The sequence below is a fragment of the Anser cygnoides genome, chromosome 12 (assembly GCF_040182565.1).
Source record: "Anser cygnoides isolate HZ-2024a breed goose chromosome 12, Taihu_goose_T2T_genome, whole genome shotgun sequence".
Taxonomy (NCBI): domain Eukaryota; kingdom Metazoa; phylum Chordata; class Aves; order Anseriformes; family Anatidae; genus Anser; species Anser cygnoides.
In genome coordinates, this window is record NC_089884.1 from 20582743 (window position 1) to 20598302 (window position 15560).

At 40.3% G+C, this 15560-nt stretch overlaps 1 protein-coding gene across 20 annotated transcripts in view; it reads left to right on the forward strand.

Annotated features, from left to right (window-relative positions):
- The window catches only part of ZNF536 (zinc finger protein 536), a 343101-nt gene that overhangs the window by 2397 nt on the left and 325144 nt on the right, over positions 1 to 15560 (forward strand). For 2 of the 20 annotated variants that reach the window (XM_067004226.1, XM_048073318.2), the window contains exon 1: positions 411 to 1101. The exons of the other annotated variants lie outside the window; for them this stretch is intronic. The gene's annotated coding sequence lies outside the window, so the exon portion shown is untranslated. Of the gene's footprint in view, positions 1 to 410; positions 1102 to 15560 lie in introns of those variants that run through there. 20 annotated transcript variants of the gene reach the window in all.

The window sequence follows — 15560 nt, forward strand, 5'->3', positions numbered from 1 at the left end:
CCCGTGGGTGCCGGCGGCGGGGAGGGGAAGGGAGAGGAGGGGAGGGGAAGGGAAGGGAGGGGAGGGCTCCGGCCGCCGCCTGCCTGCTCGGCGGGCATTGTTTCGGGGGGCGTGCGGCGGGCCGGCTATGGCCGTGCGCGATATACAGCGGAGAGGCGATTTCGCAGAGCCCTTCTGTTCCACTTCAGCCGCCCGGCGGGCCGGGGAGCACCGTGGCCCGGCACGGAACGGCTCGGCTCGGCTCGGCGGCGCTGCGCGGGTGCGGAACGGGCGCTGCGCGGGCGCGGCTGCCCGGCCGCCCGTGGCTGGAGCGCTCTGCGGGGCTGCGCTGCCCCCCCCGCCCCCCCCCCCCGTGCAGTTTAAAATAAATCCAACAGGGGCCGTGTTTGCTGAGCTGATTTGACCGGTTGATACAGACAGCAGCGGCGAGCCTCACTGCTTATGTGGAAAAAGACTATTTTAAGTGTCATAATTAAGTTTAGAAGCCTTGTTTGGGCTCATTCACTGCTCGAAATAAAAAGGACTGGCTGCTTTTAGCCCCTTTCTGAAGGGGTTGGCTAAGCGCCTCTGCACGTTCGCTTGGAGAAGAATGTTTTCTTTTCTAGTTTAATATTAGAAACCATATTTTTACTTGTTTAAACCGGATTTGATTATTCCTGCGGAGGTTTTTTTCTCTCCCCCCCTTCCTACCACTCCAATCTTTGTTCATTGTTCATTGACTGTGGAAGGCTGCTTAAATGTACAGAGAGAGGGGGGAGGCCCCCTTGCTGGTTTGATGTTGAAATAGTAAACCTGAATGAGGATGGTGGCTGGAAAAGTGGACATTGCAGCTTTAATTAACTTCAAGATGCTTCAGCAAGGACCAGAGCGTAGTAGTGACGTTGCCTCATAAATCTGTCCAGTACAGTGCATTGCATTGAACTATTACAGTATCACCGTCATATTGAATATTCACTACCTATCCGGGAGCAGATTTGCATAATTGGATCTTTTTTAAATGAAACTTGTTTGCAAAAAAACAAACAAAACCAAAAAACCAAAAGCCCAAGTGAAAACCGCGGCGATCTGCATGATTATAAAGGGTTCAAACATATCCGAAAAGTAAGTGACCTGCATAAGTACATCAATAGGTTAAGTGCAAATAAGATGAGAAGTGCTTCTGAAAGCTGTACATTCCCTATGTGGTCTCTTGGGTTATTTCTCAATAGCGGGATTTTTTTGTAGCCTCAGGGATTTTAGGTTTTCTGTCTGCTTTCATAACTTTTTCCCTCAGAGTTCTTATACAAGGTGAGGCTTTTGTACAGTGCCTGTGTACCTGTAGTGATATTCTGAAAGAAAATAGATTAACAGTTTGTAATTCATGGTGTTTGAGTTGTATAATTACAGCTGCTGTTGAAGGGAAATGTGTATTGCTGTTATGTTTGTGATCATCGAACAGATCATCACTAAATACTTCAGAATACTCAAAGATTGTGTATGTGTGTGTTTGTGTATGCTTAAAATTTGACTTACTTAACTGAGCTGTTACTTTTTAAATCACAGAGGTAAGTAGTTTTTTAATGTGTTTCTCCCCTCCCATTTCACTGAGGATGAAGATTACTGAAGTAATTAAAAATGCCAGGAATTTTTGAAGTGAATTTAGATTATATGTGAAAGCCATCCCCTCCTAGCCGAGGGGCTGGCTTGCAATATCGCAGGTTTGGATCTGGCAGGTTTGGAAGTATTTTGCAAAATCAGATTCTGGTGTAGCAGATGCTGTAGGGATGAAGTTGTGGAGCGAAGGCAGTTGGAAGCATTGCTGCCTCCTGGACGGGGAGCAGCGATCCGTGGGGACGGCAGAGCAGAAGTGCAAAGTCTGCGTGCAGCCCAAGCCTTGCCCCGGCTTTCTCCCCCCTCGCCGAAGGCTGCTTTAGTTATGATGTCATTCTGATAGTGGAGAGCAAATGTCTCCTGATTCTACCATTAAACGCCTGGCTGATTTGCCTGATAATGATAGCATTGACGTCCTGCTCCTTGACAAATGCAAGCCCTATGAGCCCTATGAATTAACTTTTTTTCCCATGGATGAGAGCTAGCTAGCTTTACGACTCATGAATGTAGCAGCGCTTCTTTGACAGATTACTTTGAACCTTCTCATTTCTGCAACAAAAACCCTTCCCTAAATGCTATTTCAGTTCGAGTGCTAGTAGACCCCTGTACAGTTTGGGCCTGATTTGCGGAGCTGCTGAGCACTCACCACTTCCACTGACTTCAGATGGAGCTGTGGGTGCCTAGCAGCTTTGAAAATCAGACCCTGTGTTCAATTAAAGGCTAATGGTTGCTTGCTTTCTTCTTTCCTTTTTTTTCCTATTCCTTTCTTCCCCCCCCCTCCTTTTTTTAAATTTTTTAAAGTTAGTCAGCTAAGGAGGGCTCTATGATTTCTAGTTGTAAAAATGCTTGTAAATAGCCTGAGATGTTTGCACTCTCCTGTCCTGTTTTTCCCTTTCTGCTATCCTTTTTTGTTTAATTAATCTTCTAATGGATGCACTGTTAATATTTTAATCTTTTGAACAAAAGAATCATAAATGAGTTGTTTAAAGTTTTCAGAATGTTGTAGAAAGAAAATGTCTCCAGTTTGGTAACAAGTGCTTAGAGAATCGGTTGCTGTTTCAGACCGTGCACTAGAAGGGACTCTTGGTACAGCTGATAAAGCCTGCAGTGGGGACACTTTCCTTTATCTGCTCTGTCCTCAGATTTTGCTTGTGACTATGAATTTGTATCACTGCAGGTAAATGAAATTTAACAAGATTTATTTTTTTAAAGTGCCACTGGCTTAAAGTTTGTTTTCATTTGCTGTTCAAATGATGACAATTAACTACTGCAGATGTAAGAAAGGTTAGTCCCTCTATTACATTTGCAGGAAATGCGTCTAAAATATTTGCATGCTAAAGCTATATTTTGCAAATGAGATCCTGAAGATACAAGTTGCTATGACAGAAATACTGTATTAAAACACTTAATAAATGGACTATGACTTTATCAATTGTGTAGAAGAAAAAGGAATTGTTCTAAGGGCTTTTTGACTTCTGAACATATTTGAGCTCTCTAATACTCAGCAAGTTGGCTGGCGTTGTCTTCACTGAAGACTTTTATATAATGAAGAGGCTGATTGTCATATTTTTGTCCATGCTGGAGGCCAATAACCCAACCCATTCATTATCAGGAGAGAGTAGCCTGGAAGTTGCAACATCAGGACCACTGCTTTGCTTGCAGCAATGAAGACAGGGCTGAGATCAGAAATTGTGAACTTCAGTACAGAAATCTGACACATTTGGTTGTTTACCCACCACGGTAGCCTTAGGTGACCAAAGAGCTTTGTGTTAGAACAGACGTAGAAAATCTACTAGTCCATTAACATGGATTGTGCTTATTCCCCGAGAAGCACAAGTTTCAGGCACTGTAGGAAAATCAGGAGAAGTCATTTTTCCAAATGTTTTTGCTTGAAGTTGACTTTGAATTGCACAGGTGTTTTTAGAGTGCTTTGACTAAATAAATAAATAAATAAAATGCATGGGTTTATATGAACTTTATAAAAAAATGAAGAGAAACCATAAATAGATTTATTTTCCCAGTTTGAATGAGGACAGTTACAGCTTTTAGTATCTTCTGATTTAGTGTGTTTTGATGGGACTTGTAAGCAAATTTAAATTTTAATCTCTGAATTTCTCTCAGATATCTGATTAGAGGTATGTAGGCTCTACATAACGCTAAAAGCAGGACGATACTGAAAAGCCATCTTTATATCCTCTCATTCACACCTTGCATTTTTTGCCTTATTCTTTGCCCCATCTTCTTTGAGGCATTTTGTGCATCTGTTTCGGAGGTGCAAGCAATTCGTATTCAGGGAAGGAGGACAGAGATGAAAAAATAGACTACGTATTCTTTCTTTTATAGAAACATGAATAAACTTATTTCTGGCAACTGTAGATGGAAATCCAAATTTCTCTAGTGAAGACACTCTGGGCACAGATGTTCACAGAACAGGAAAAGAGGATGAGTTACTGAAAGAAAAGATGTAAAAGTAAAGTAATTCTGATATGCTTAATTGGATGATCTTAGGGTTATTGTACAAACGTGTGGCTGTAGTTTCTGGTTGTGTGTCCGAATACAGAATGTGAACTTTTTATAACTAAGTCACCGGTCAGGATCAGACCTTGGATAGAAACGAGTGAAAATTGTAATGATCTGATGGATGTTTGCTGCTTAACATCAAGTAGATGAGTGGTGTCGGTTTGAATCTGAGTGGATCACAATAACTGCTGTGACATTTTCACTCCTATTGGCAGGTTAAGAAATGAAGCTAAGCACTGAGAGATGTGAAGTATCTTTTCAGAGACAGCAGATGTCCGGATCAGAAAAGAGGCACAGGAATAGGGTAGCAGGGGGGCATTTGGACTGCCTCTGCCCAACTGCACCAATGCTGTGACTAAACACACTCCCAGAGAGAAAATTCTTCCAGTAGTCTGAATCTGGCACCTTTTCCCTATGTTTAAATTTGCTCTAATTTTCAGGTGCATCTTACTAGATAACCAGATGCATCAAAAAATCTAAAGAATTTTAGAGGAGTAATTATAATTAGCCTCATTGTCTGTGTTTTTTAAAAATTGTAAGATGGGGCCTTGAAAGTGTTTTGAAGTCACTGTTTTTTAGAGGTCTTAATCTAAATACTCTATGTGAGATTGTTTTTTAAAAAAGAAGGGTTCATTAGGTCAAGTTGAACTATATTAAAGACAAACAATTTTGTTATAATCTGACTGTCTTTTAAACACAGATGAAGAAAACAGTACTAAAATAGCCACGGCAGCCTCAGTATCTGATCTTTTCTACATCGTGCATTGCAGTATTTGAGACTCATATAACTAAAAGCAGAATTAGGTAATTCATAACAAGTATTTGCCATGCTATGAAAAAAAAGCAGTGCTGCCTATTGTGGTGGGATGTTAACAGAGAATTCTGCAGGTTGCAATGCCTGAAAATAATGATGGTGGCTTAGATAGCACTCCCACCGTGTGGGGTGAGCAACAGAGCTAGCTGCCTCAAAACCAGCTGCTCATTCTTGTGCGTTAGTGTTAAACTGCCCAGCTGCAGGCATCTCGGGCTTCCAAAGGGAGCCGGCACTTGCCGGGAGGATGGAGGTCGTTGGGGTTTTCTGCCTGCTCCACAGCTCTGAAGATCAGGCAGTGGTTATCCCAAGTGGGCTACCCACAGTGCCAGGGAAAGGCTGCTGTGGAAAATTTGGCCCTGGCTCAGTTTTATGGATGGGAGAACCAAGAGGGGGGGAGAAAAAGGAGAGTACAAGCTGAATTTTGCCCACTGTGGGCTGTGTAGCAGTGGGGGAGAGCTTGGTTGCCTGTAGTGGGGGCTGCCCGTGGCTCGTGCTCTGCCTCGGGGCAGAGAGTGCGGCCTGGGCAGGCAGGGATGTCCCGGGGAACTTCCTCGCCTTCGGCCTTGAATGGGTCAGGGAATCACAGTGCAAAGTTACAATTAGCTCTTCTCAGCCTAAATGTGAATTTCATTATAATTTCTTCTACGACATTTCTTTTTAAACTGTGATAAGCACTGTTACAAACTTTTCCTCCTGTTTTATGCCTTTGGGATGTTATGGCACAGTCACTGTGGTTCTTTGTGAGGAAGGTGGGAGCCCTGCTTGAGCTCCTTGACACTACTAAAGGGTCACCCCAAGTCCCACAGTCCTACTCAGTGACAACAGGGCTGTGCTCACTGCTTCCTCGGTCGTCCTGGCCCCTACTGATCTGCGACTTAACACGTGATAGTACAGGTTGTAGGGCTGGCCCTATGTTTATTTTGTGAAATGGCACCATGATTTGTATTAATGTTGTTTTAGGTCACTCTCAGAAGTTGGTCTCCACAGATTTGCTCAAACATTGTTACCATCAATCTTGTCATTGGTACATCAATAGTACATATAGATAAATACAGATATGTCCCTTTAATCTAAAATTTACAAAAGCATAGATAAATAGGAAACTTGGGCAGAATTACTTCATACAAAGGATAATAAACGTATGGAATAAATTACCAGCAAGGAAAAGAGAAATGAGTTCAAGGGAAGCCTAGGTTTCTTTCTTGAGAAAGAGCTTGTGAGAGTCAGGGAGAAGAAAGCAAGAAGGTGTAAAGCCAGGTTTCTGTTAACGGCGACTAACACGGTGGGCTGGATGCTCATGTCCTAACATGTCTTTTGGTAGCACTTCATGGATACATTTTATTTTCATGCATATTTGTTAACATTGGCTCCGTAGGTCTAGAAACGTTTCTTTTTTCTTCAGGGATGAGTAGAAATGTTAAAACATGGGGCAGTGCAAAATTTTGTTTTTGATATCAGTGTTTTTCAAGGTAGAGATGTGACAGAAAAGTATCTTGTGTTGATGGACTGAATTAGGGAGGAATCTTGTCTTCTCTGGGGTAAGTTTATAATTGACAGGGGAAGCAGAAACTGCCTTCTGCTCTAGGGACAAGGAGTTTTTGACAGACATCTGTCCTGGTTAACCCATAGCACTGCTGGAACTGTTATGAAAAAAAAAAAAAGCATGTAGACAAGCTCTTTGTTGTTTCGTTGTTGTTGTTTTCCTCAAGAGTTTGCATGAACATTTTTGTAGGTTTCAGTCCATGACTTCTGAGTTTTTTGAATGTTAGGTGTTGACCCAGTGTTAGAAAACAACACTAGTTTTGAAACTGTTGATACAGGTATCTTTTCACTGAAGCTTGGTTTCATTGGAATGTACCCCTGCATTTTTTATGTAAATTACTCAGAGAGGAGACCCATAAAGTGCACAAAATTTGGTTGATTTTTATGTGGTTTCTAGGATTTAATTCTGCTCCTCTTATTTCAGTTGGGGCAGGACCATGTCTGTAGATAAAACCTCCTTTCCACACCAGGAGAGTCTCATGTGATCCCTAGTTTCACTGCAAATACAATGTGCGATTCCCCTGGATGTAAACTTAGTGCAAAGCCTGGTGTTCTCAGAAAGCATGTAAGATCCTGGTTCATTAGTCCAAGTACAAAAAGAAATCCAAACTTTTGAGTTTATCAAATGCAAAGGTTATGGGCTACTGAAAATTGAAATGTATAATAAAATGACTTCATTTACCTTTTAAAGGGATCTATTCTTCATTAACTTATTGAGATTTTGCTATAGGAGTGTAATTCCTCTTAGGGCTAATAAAATAACTGGTAGAAGATATCCCAGCATCTTTATTAGTACCATAATACCAGCTAACAAAACTCTCCTGCTCTAAATACTCCCTTCTTTGGAATTTACCATAAAATCTCTTGTAAAATAGCTCAAATATTTTAAAATACCCTTGAATGTTTTAAAGAACAGGAGTTCAAACATCTTTCTTTTACAGAAAGCTATACGTACGTGATAAATGAACATGCTATTAGTTAAATTGGCAGTAGGAAACCCACAACCACTTCTGGATTAAAATTTCAATCTATTGAATGTTTTGGTAGAGTCTTTGGCATGCTAGGTGCTTTCCAAATATAGAAGTATAGTTTCTGGCCAGAATGAGCTGGGGTTTTCTTCTCGCTGTTGAAAAATGCCAGTTCATTAGTTTGCAGTAACATGCTGCATCTTTGAAGGATTTCTCAGGTCCACAATTGAATTTCTGCTCAAAATGAAAGAGTTGCATCTCTGCACTTCATTATGGACTGGTGATTATGAAATGCACCTGGGTCACAGTAGAGCTGGATTCAGATCGTTCCTCTCATATCTTATTTGAATCAGCTTCTTCAAATCGAGTTTCTCACATCCCAGGTGAGTGCTCTAATAACCACATTTTGGCTCTTCCAAGGTGGGTCTTTTTAAGTTCCTGCTTCAGGCCATTCCTATTTAAATAATAATTTAATTATTCAGTAGGTCAGAAGAGGGCTGATTCTTGGCTTGGACACTCAAGTGTGATGTGAGAGACTGGATCTAGCTTTGTTCTGTTGCAGAATCTTTTACCCCACAGCACTGAGTGCGATACAGTGAGAGCATCTGTGTTCATAATGTTGTTTGGCTGTCCCTTCCTTCAGAGAAGTTAGGTTTGCCCTAACAAGGAACAAAAGGAAATTCTGAAGTCTTTAAGGTATTTGTGATGTGGGGAAATTGTTCCCTACTCAGCTCTGTGCCTTTCTTGTAAAATTCATGATCCATTGTTTATAAAAATCAGTTGGTGAGGGGACACGTCTTGGTAATGCAGAGTGTTTTCATCTCAAAATGAAGTTTTGTTTCCATTGTTTCGTTCAATGGATTGTGTGTGTGAACAAAACTGATTAACTGATTTTCCCCTGAGCACCGAGCGTCCAGCTGTAGGAGGCACAACAGGTGCGGGATTAGTCCCTTCTACTGTAAAGCTTTGAACCTCTGTATGGTGCGGGGCTTGAGGATGGCTCTCTGTCCTACTGTGAGGTGGAGAGAAATGCCATGTAAAGGCTAAGGGCCTTAGAGATGCAAGGCATACTGCTAGTGCTCCATCCCTCACAGAGAAGCTCATGTGAGATGTAAAAGACTTGTGGAAATGGGAGGTTTCTCTGTCAGATTTTCTTAAAAAGGGCAGTAAAAATGTCCTCATCTGTAGAAGGGGGATCTGCAAAGGGAGGAAACTCTTCTTTGCTTGGAGTCAGAAATACTCATTTTGATAGCTTCTCTCTCCTCTGTCTTTCATTCTTAACTTCTCTGGCAGCGCAACTCTGGCAGATTCCGTGCTGTATTGGTTGGTTCCCCTTCTGGCTGCTCTGCAACAGTGGTGGATGGGAGCCAAGGGAATAAATATAGCTCCGAGTTCCAGTAGTAACCCCCTGCCAGACTTCTACACAGAAACCTGGGAGGTCACCGAGGGAATGGGTGATACAGAGTTTGGGCAGGCCCAGATCTGACTTCCCCAGCAGAGAGTATTTCTGCAGTCGTTGGGAAAGGGGAAAGAAAAGGTGCTACAGGGCCCCACCGCTGCCTTTGTTTCTGTGCAGAACCAAAGGGATCTGTAGATGAACTTCAAAAGCAGTTACCATTGGCTGTGCGGTTTCCATGTGAGTTTATTAAACGTGAACATTTTTATATATAAAAATAACTTCACCATTTTGTTATTTCCTTTTACGTATTTTACTCTGGTTGGAAAAATGAAATCAATCTAGTCAGCTTTTCATCAGTTTCTCTTTGGCTGTCATGCAGTTGCACAATGCTGCAGTGCTTGGCTAGCAAAAATGTTTACAACGAAAAATTGTTTTCAATGGGATTAAAAAAAGAATCATGGAAACATTTTTATTGATCTTCAATTTTTGTGCAACTTTTTTTTTTTTTTTACAAAACCTAAACTACATTAATGGTGTTCCTCTAATTTGATGCTGTATTTTCTATATATACTTGTATTGTATAGACAGTACATAATCCTCTGTCATGTAGCACAAAAAATGCTAGCTTGAGTATTTCTTACGAGTTGGTTCAAAGCCCATGGAAGTCCACGAGCACCTTATAGTTGACTTTTTGAGGTCAAACCCTTAATCAACTGTGTGTAAATATCTGTTGTAGTTGGGTTAAGCTATCTTCATTGTTTAGAACTGGTCTGAGTTGCTGTCATCTAGTAATGCTGTGACATCTCTTCCTACAGCTGAGACAGATTTGGGAATATATCTTCAACACTTATAGACCTTTACTGCCACTGGCACCTAGTGAAATTTTACATGTGGAGAATGCATAAAATCAGATCCTTGGTAGATTAACTGTAGTAAGGTACTTTGGAGTAAAATATTGGCTGGAGGTTACCTTTTGCATGAAAGCTCTTAAACTCTTTTTTTTTTATTATTATTATTTGTGATGAATGTTTAATTGGTTTGGATTTTAATTTATTTTGCTTTCTAGTATAAATGGCAAAGAGCTTTTTCTGGGGAAACTGCCCAAATCTATGGATGTTGACAGCTGCTTTACGAATACAGGGACTCGGGCAGTGTGAGAAAGCATCGCACCTCTCAAGGGGTGGCTGCTGTTAATAATGGAGCTGTCTGACATGAGCACCCAGAGCTTCCCTTCTTGTCCCATTTCCCACACTGTCTGACTTCCTACCTTCACTCAGTGTCCTTTGTTTGCTACCACAAACCCTTTATAAAGAGGAGAAATGCGTACCCTTGGGTACTCTTTGAAAAGTGATAGCCTTCCTGTTAGAGAATTGTGAATTTCACAGGCCCAAGCTTGTAAACACTTCTTCAATGCTTTTATGAAAATTCACCATTGAGTTCACTAATTGAAGACCTTAATGAATGTTTTAATGACCAGATCCATAGCCATCTGTGACTTAGTATCCTGTTTTCAGGTGTGAGCTGGATCAGTCAAATTTAGCTTGCTTCTAATTGAAGTCATCACCACACAAGCAAAAAGATACTGTTTTATAAATACAATTTCCAAGCCTCTTTCAAATACCAACTGTTGATTAGCTACTTCTCACATCATGACACTAAACTCACTGATTTCACACTCAACCTTTTGCTTACCGAATACAGCTTTTGAGGTGTATTCCCATTCACCATTAAGTTATACAACTTGCATTTGATGAGGCCTTCTGTTGTGGGAAAGAAAGGACTTACCACACAGGCTTCTTCAGCGACATTGGCAGAGGTATTGCAATTTATGATTTACATTTTTAATAAAACCAGATAGATTTGAAAACTATTTACACATGTATAGTCTGTAATGTAACACAGTTCTCATTCCTCTGCTCTGTAGCTAGTATGAACGTCTAAAGTACGGTTGATGCCTCTAAAACAGTCTGGCTGGTGCATATTCTTCAACTGCATGACATTTATTCATGTACCTCTTCAGAAGATATCAATGTTTTTAATCAGACAGGGACTATTTTTTCTGGGTATACTTTGCTTTGACGAGATTTTCTGTTGGGAGATTGGGCTTTTGAAGAAGTGTTTCATATATATGAGTCAAGTAAAATATTACCTATCAGAATGGGAGACCCTCTTATGTTGCTCCTTTACAAATACAGATTTAGAAATAAGTCCAATAAGTCCTCAGACAGTTTTTATTGTTCGTTGTTATTATTACACATCATATATCTTTTACTAATTGTGCTTTTATTCTTGATTTAATTATATTTATTATGGAGCAAATGATTTACTATTAAAAAAAATCATGGCATAATTCTGCAGTTTCTGATTTGTGAATGAAAATACCCCTGAACTTCCAAATTACTTTTTTTTTTTTTAAGTGTCAATAATCTCTCCACTTTTCTCTTTGATGTTTGTGGTGGGGCTGAAAAAAAGAAAGAAAGAAAAGAAAAAAAACAAACAAACAGAAGTTAAAGGAGAAGCATTGGCATTCAGCATGCTTCCAGCTACATGTAGGTGTACCAGACCTATGTACCAGAGCAAGAGTTTAATGACAAAATTTTTTTTCAGGGTCCCTCTGTGGCTTGCCACAGTGCCAGGAAAATGTTGTCAGGAGGAGCAGAGCTGGCAGATAATGCAAGGAGGAGTATCGGATGTGCCTTTTCGGGCTTGTTTCGTTGACAGCTTTTCCTCCTTTCATAATCACCTCTTTCTTGAAATAGGAAACCGGTTAAAAATCAGACCTCTTTCCTGCCTCTGTTAGGACTCGTGTGTATTTGGTTTTTTGGAGATTTGTTCAGAAAGCATTATCTGTGTAAATGGAAGTTCTGCTAGGCTTGGGAGCCATTTGTACCTTGTTCTGGGTCTTAGGTGTTTCTTGGTCTTGTACTTACAGAGTGTAGAATTTAGTCCCCTTCAGTTACTTCCATTTAGGATTTGCCCCCTGTTGAGATCATTATTTAGTACTAGGACAGCTTTTATATGTTGAGTAGGGATCATTTATTTCTATAGAAATAAGAGGACTTAACAGCAGTGCACAATCAATATGCAAAACCCTACTAAGATAATTTGTATTTAAATGTGAACAACATTAATTCTAAACAATTTTCAGCCCTTATTTAGTCTAATCATTGCTGGACATCTAGGTGAAGAAGGCTCTTTTAACTTATTAGTTTATTATCAACTATATTGCCAACACTTAAACCCTTCGATTAGGTAAACCAGTTACCTATTATTCTATTAGGGCTTGCTGCTCTCTGGTTGAAGTCCGTTGTGGAACTCCTGCTGCCTAGGTGCAGATGCCCCATCCTTCTATAAGAAAGTGTACATGAAGTTTGGCTACTGCAAAAGGAGAATGAATACTGAAAATACTGAGAATGAATACTGAAAAGGAGAATATAGGAATTACTGAATAATACTTTAGTATTTTATAGGATGCCTGCATGTATTTCTTAAAACTGTATGGTATGAAAGTATCTGTAGAAGGAATAAATGTGTTTATCTTAGAGAAATCGATCTGATAAGGCCAAGGAGACTTTAAAATAGCCTCCTTTTTTTTTTTTTTTGCGTGTGTGTGTGTTTCTGTGGCTTACAAGCTTAAATTTTCTAATTAAGGTTAGGAAGGTTTTTTCTCTTTTTTTTTTTTTTTTAAACAAAAGTTTCTGTAGCTTTTAGGAGTTACTTAGTGTTTGTGTGGAAGACTGTATGTTCCCTCAGCTGTGAATGATTGGTGGTTCTTTATTGTTTGTTTCATGAATCAAGTTTCAGATTTATAAACGTGCTGTTCACATACATGTAAATAATGTCAGTTAAAGCTGTCCAGAGAAAAAGCTTACTGCTGCGGTGTTATGACTCCGCCTATACTTCTTCAGTTGATCTGAGAATGAGCATTTCTGTAGTAGCATTTGAATTAGTGTGGAACCAGTGGCATTGAAATGTACTTAGTTGTTTTACTAAAATTGGATGTCAAGTGTTAAAGCACGTGCTTAGGTCTATGCTTAGGTCCACTATGAACTGTGGAAAATTCTGGCCACAGTTCTCTTAGATCAGGAGTTACAATTTATAGTGCTGGATTTTGGGTGTTAAAGCACTTTGAAAGCCCACAAAGAGCCATTTTGTCTCCTTCCCCGTTTGTTTTTTAATCTCTGTTGCTCTCACCAATAATCCATATGATTTCAAGAGTCATATGTGGTCTTAAAATTGTTTCTTAAATTTGATGGAGTAGTAGTTCTAAAAAATATGGTTCAAAGGAATAATACTTTAGAATCATTGTGGTCTTGAATTACAGTTAAAAGAAGATGTATTAAATATGAACAAAAGTAGCATTCATACAAACGTTAATTAAGCTCATGTCACAGAGCCTTGCTTCTTTGTGAAGAGCAGGAAGGTTCTTCTCGTTTTCTTGTTCCTTCCACTGAGACTTGTCTGGTGGCCTTCTACCACCTCTTCTCCATAGCAAAACTGCTTCAGACTTCCAAAGTGGCCATTCCCAACTAATTGATCCGCAACTAGTTGTGGCTCTGTAGCTAAAAAGATGGGCCTCTGAAGCAGTTGCTTTGAGGGTAGCCTGTACTGGCTAAAGGAAGAAGAAGCGTGGAAATCAAAAGACTTGTAGGGAGGTTTATACCTCTGTGCTCAGGTGATGGCAATGTGTGGTGATATGTACACGGGGCAGCACATATAGCGAGAGGCCAAGACTTGGGCAGGAGCTGGAGTGCTGATGCTCACTTCATGCTGGTGAGGTGGAACATCAGGGGCACGGGGGCTGCCAGCCATGGTCCATGGTCTGACTTGGGAGCCCTGGTGAGGAAAAGGAAGGTGGAGAAATGATGGGAGAAAAGTCTTTTACTGTATCGCAGGAGAATGCTAGTCGGTATGCATTCAGATCAGAGCAGTCCGCAGCCATAAAATAGCTCTTAGACTCTCACAGGTTGTTCTGAACTAATATTTGCTAATTTAATTTTCTTTGCAGACCTTGATATCAAAGTCACTGCACTTTCCTTTCTTGCTGGAACTTGTGGTAAAATAAGAGATCTATACGAAATATTGAAAAATTAGGCTTAACAGAATGAAAAACTAACATGCTAAATATCCTAAGTAATGATATAAACAAGGTGCCATGTCATTCTGCCTACCCTCTTTCGTCCAAAACCAGATTATGTTCTTCATCTCTCTAATGGCACTATTAGCAAAATCATATTGGAAGCCAGGACCTTATTTGTGATGCTGTTTCTCCCTTGGGGCTGATATTGAAGCACAGGCACAGTATAAAACTTCAGAAAGAAGGCAAATATCAGCTACTTTTAGCCCAGGATTAGCAGTTAGGACTCTTGAGTGTCATCTGAACATTGATTATTTGTCAGATAATGCAATTACATTTAATGGAGGGCACTGCTTGGGAGTTACATAGTTTAACTAGCACGTTCAGTCTTTATGCACTATACCTTGCTCCCAGTCACAATGGAAACAGGAGTGATGTTTGACACTCAGTTGCGGTAATACTTTTCCAAAGTAGCTGAATATCACAACACTGACAAACCCCACAAAATGCCTGTTGTGCGGTCTTCGCTGCTGAGTCTCATTTACTTTCCTCGCTGAGAGGTGGAAGCTGCAGAAGAGTGGTGCTGGAGAATGGTGTCACACATTGTGTGCCTGTCACTGAGCTGACACACTTGCTATTGACTGTGACATGCCATTTACATGAAACCATGCAGTGCTACTGCAGCTTAGGGCACAGTATAGGTTATGTAGCAAATTGCAATCCATTTTCGTCTGCGTGACAGACTAGCCAAGTGAAGCTAGAATCTGAGGCCCCAAATTTCAGGGTTTCCACTCTCCTATGAAAAGAAAGGAAGAAAAGAACCTAAGATGGTTTAAAATGTCAGAGAAGAATCCTGTCCCTGTCCTTAGGTGAACCCAGATAGTAACAGGGAGGGCTAAACTGAATGTGTATGGAGTCCCTCCGGTTGTGTCACCTGCAGACTGAACAGTTCCTGAACGTTCACCGTAGGAGCTGGAGGTACCATATTTTAAATGCTCTGATATCACAGTGATGACTATAATGTAAATGCTCATTCAGACAGAAATGCAAATTTGATTAAGTGTCTGAACTTGGTTATACATGATAAAACAGTTTGGCTCAGGCTTATTTTAGATTTTGAGTATCAAAGAGATAGCCTTGGCTTTAGTGACTCTTTAGTCTTCTAAGCTGCATTTGCACTTTTCATCCTGGAAGGGTCTTCTGACATTGTGACTTAGTTTCTGCTACCAAGTGCTAAAGTTATCCAAGAATGGTTACCCTAAATATGGAATTTAAACCATATCCTTGAACTTTTCATTTATTAAAAAAAAAAAAAAGGCAAACCAACAAAATGAAAGAAAAAACACAACAGCAATCCTTACGAGTTTGTTAAGGCTGAACTACCACAACTAACCAAAGAGATTTGCAATGGAAATATGGGATGAATTCCAGTTGCCAGCTGGATTTTCAAATTGAGCAATGGGTAGATAATAACTTACTGGTTCCTTTGGCTGTTATTGATTGTACAATGAGAAATAAGAGATTTGGGTAGAAACCTAAAGAGAGGGATGAAGGTCCAAATGCAGCTCCTTCCCAGTATGCCACAGGCTTCTACCTTGTCCCATCTGTAAGACTGGAAGACATGTTTCCCTCCAAATGGGAAATGAAACA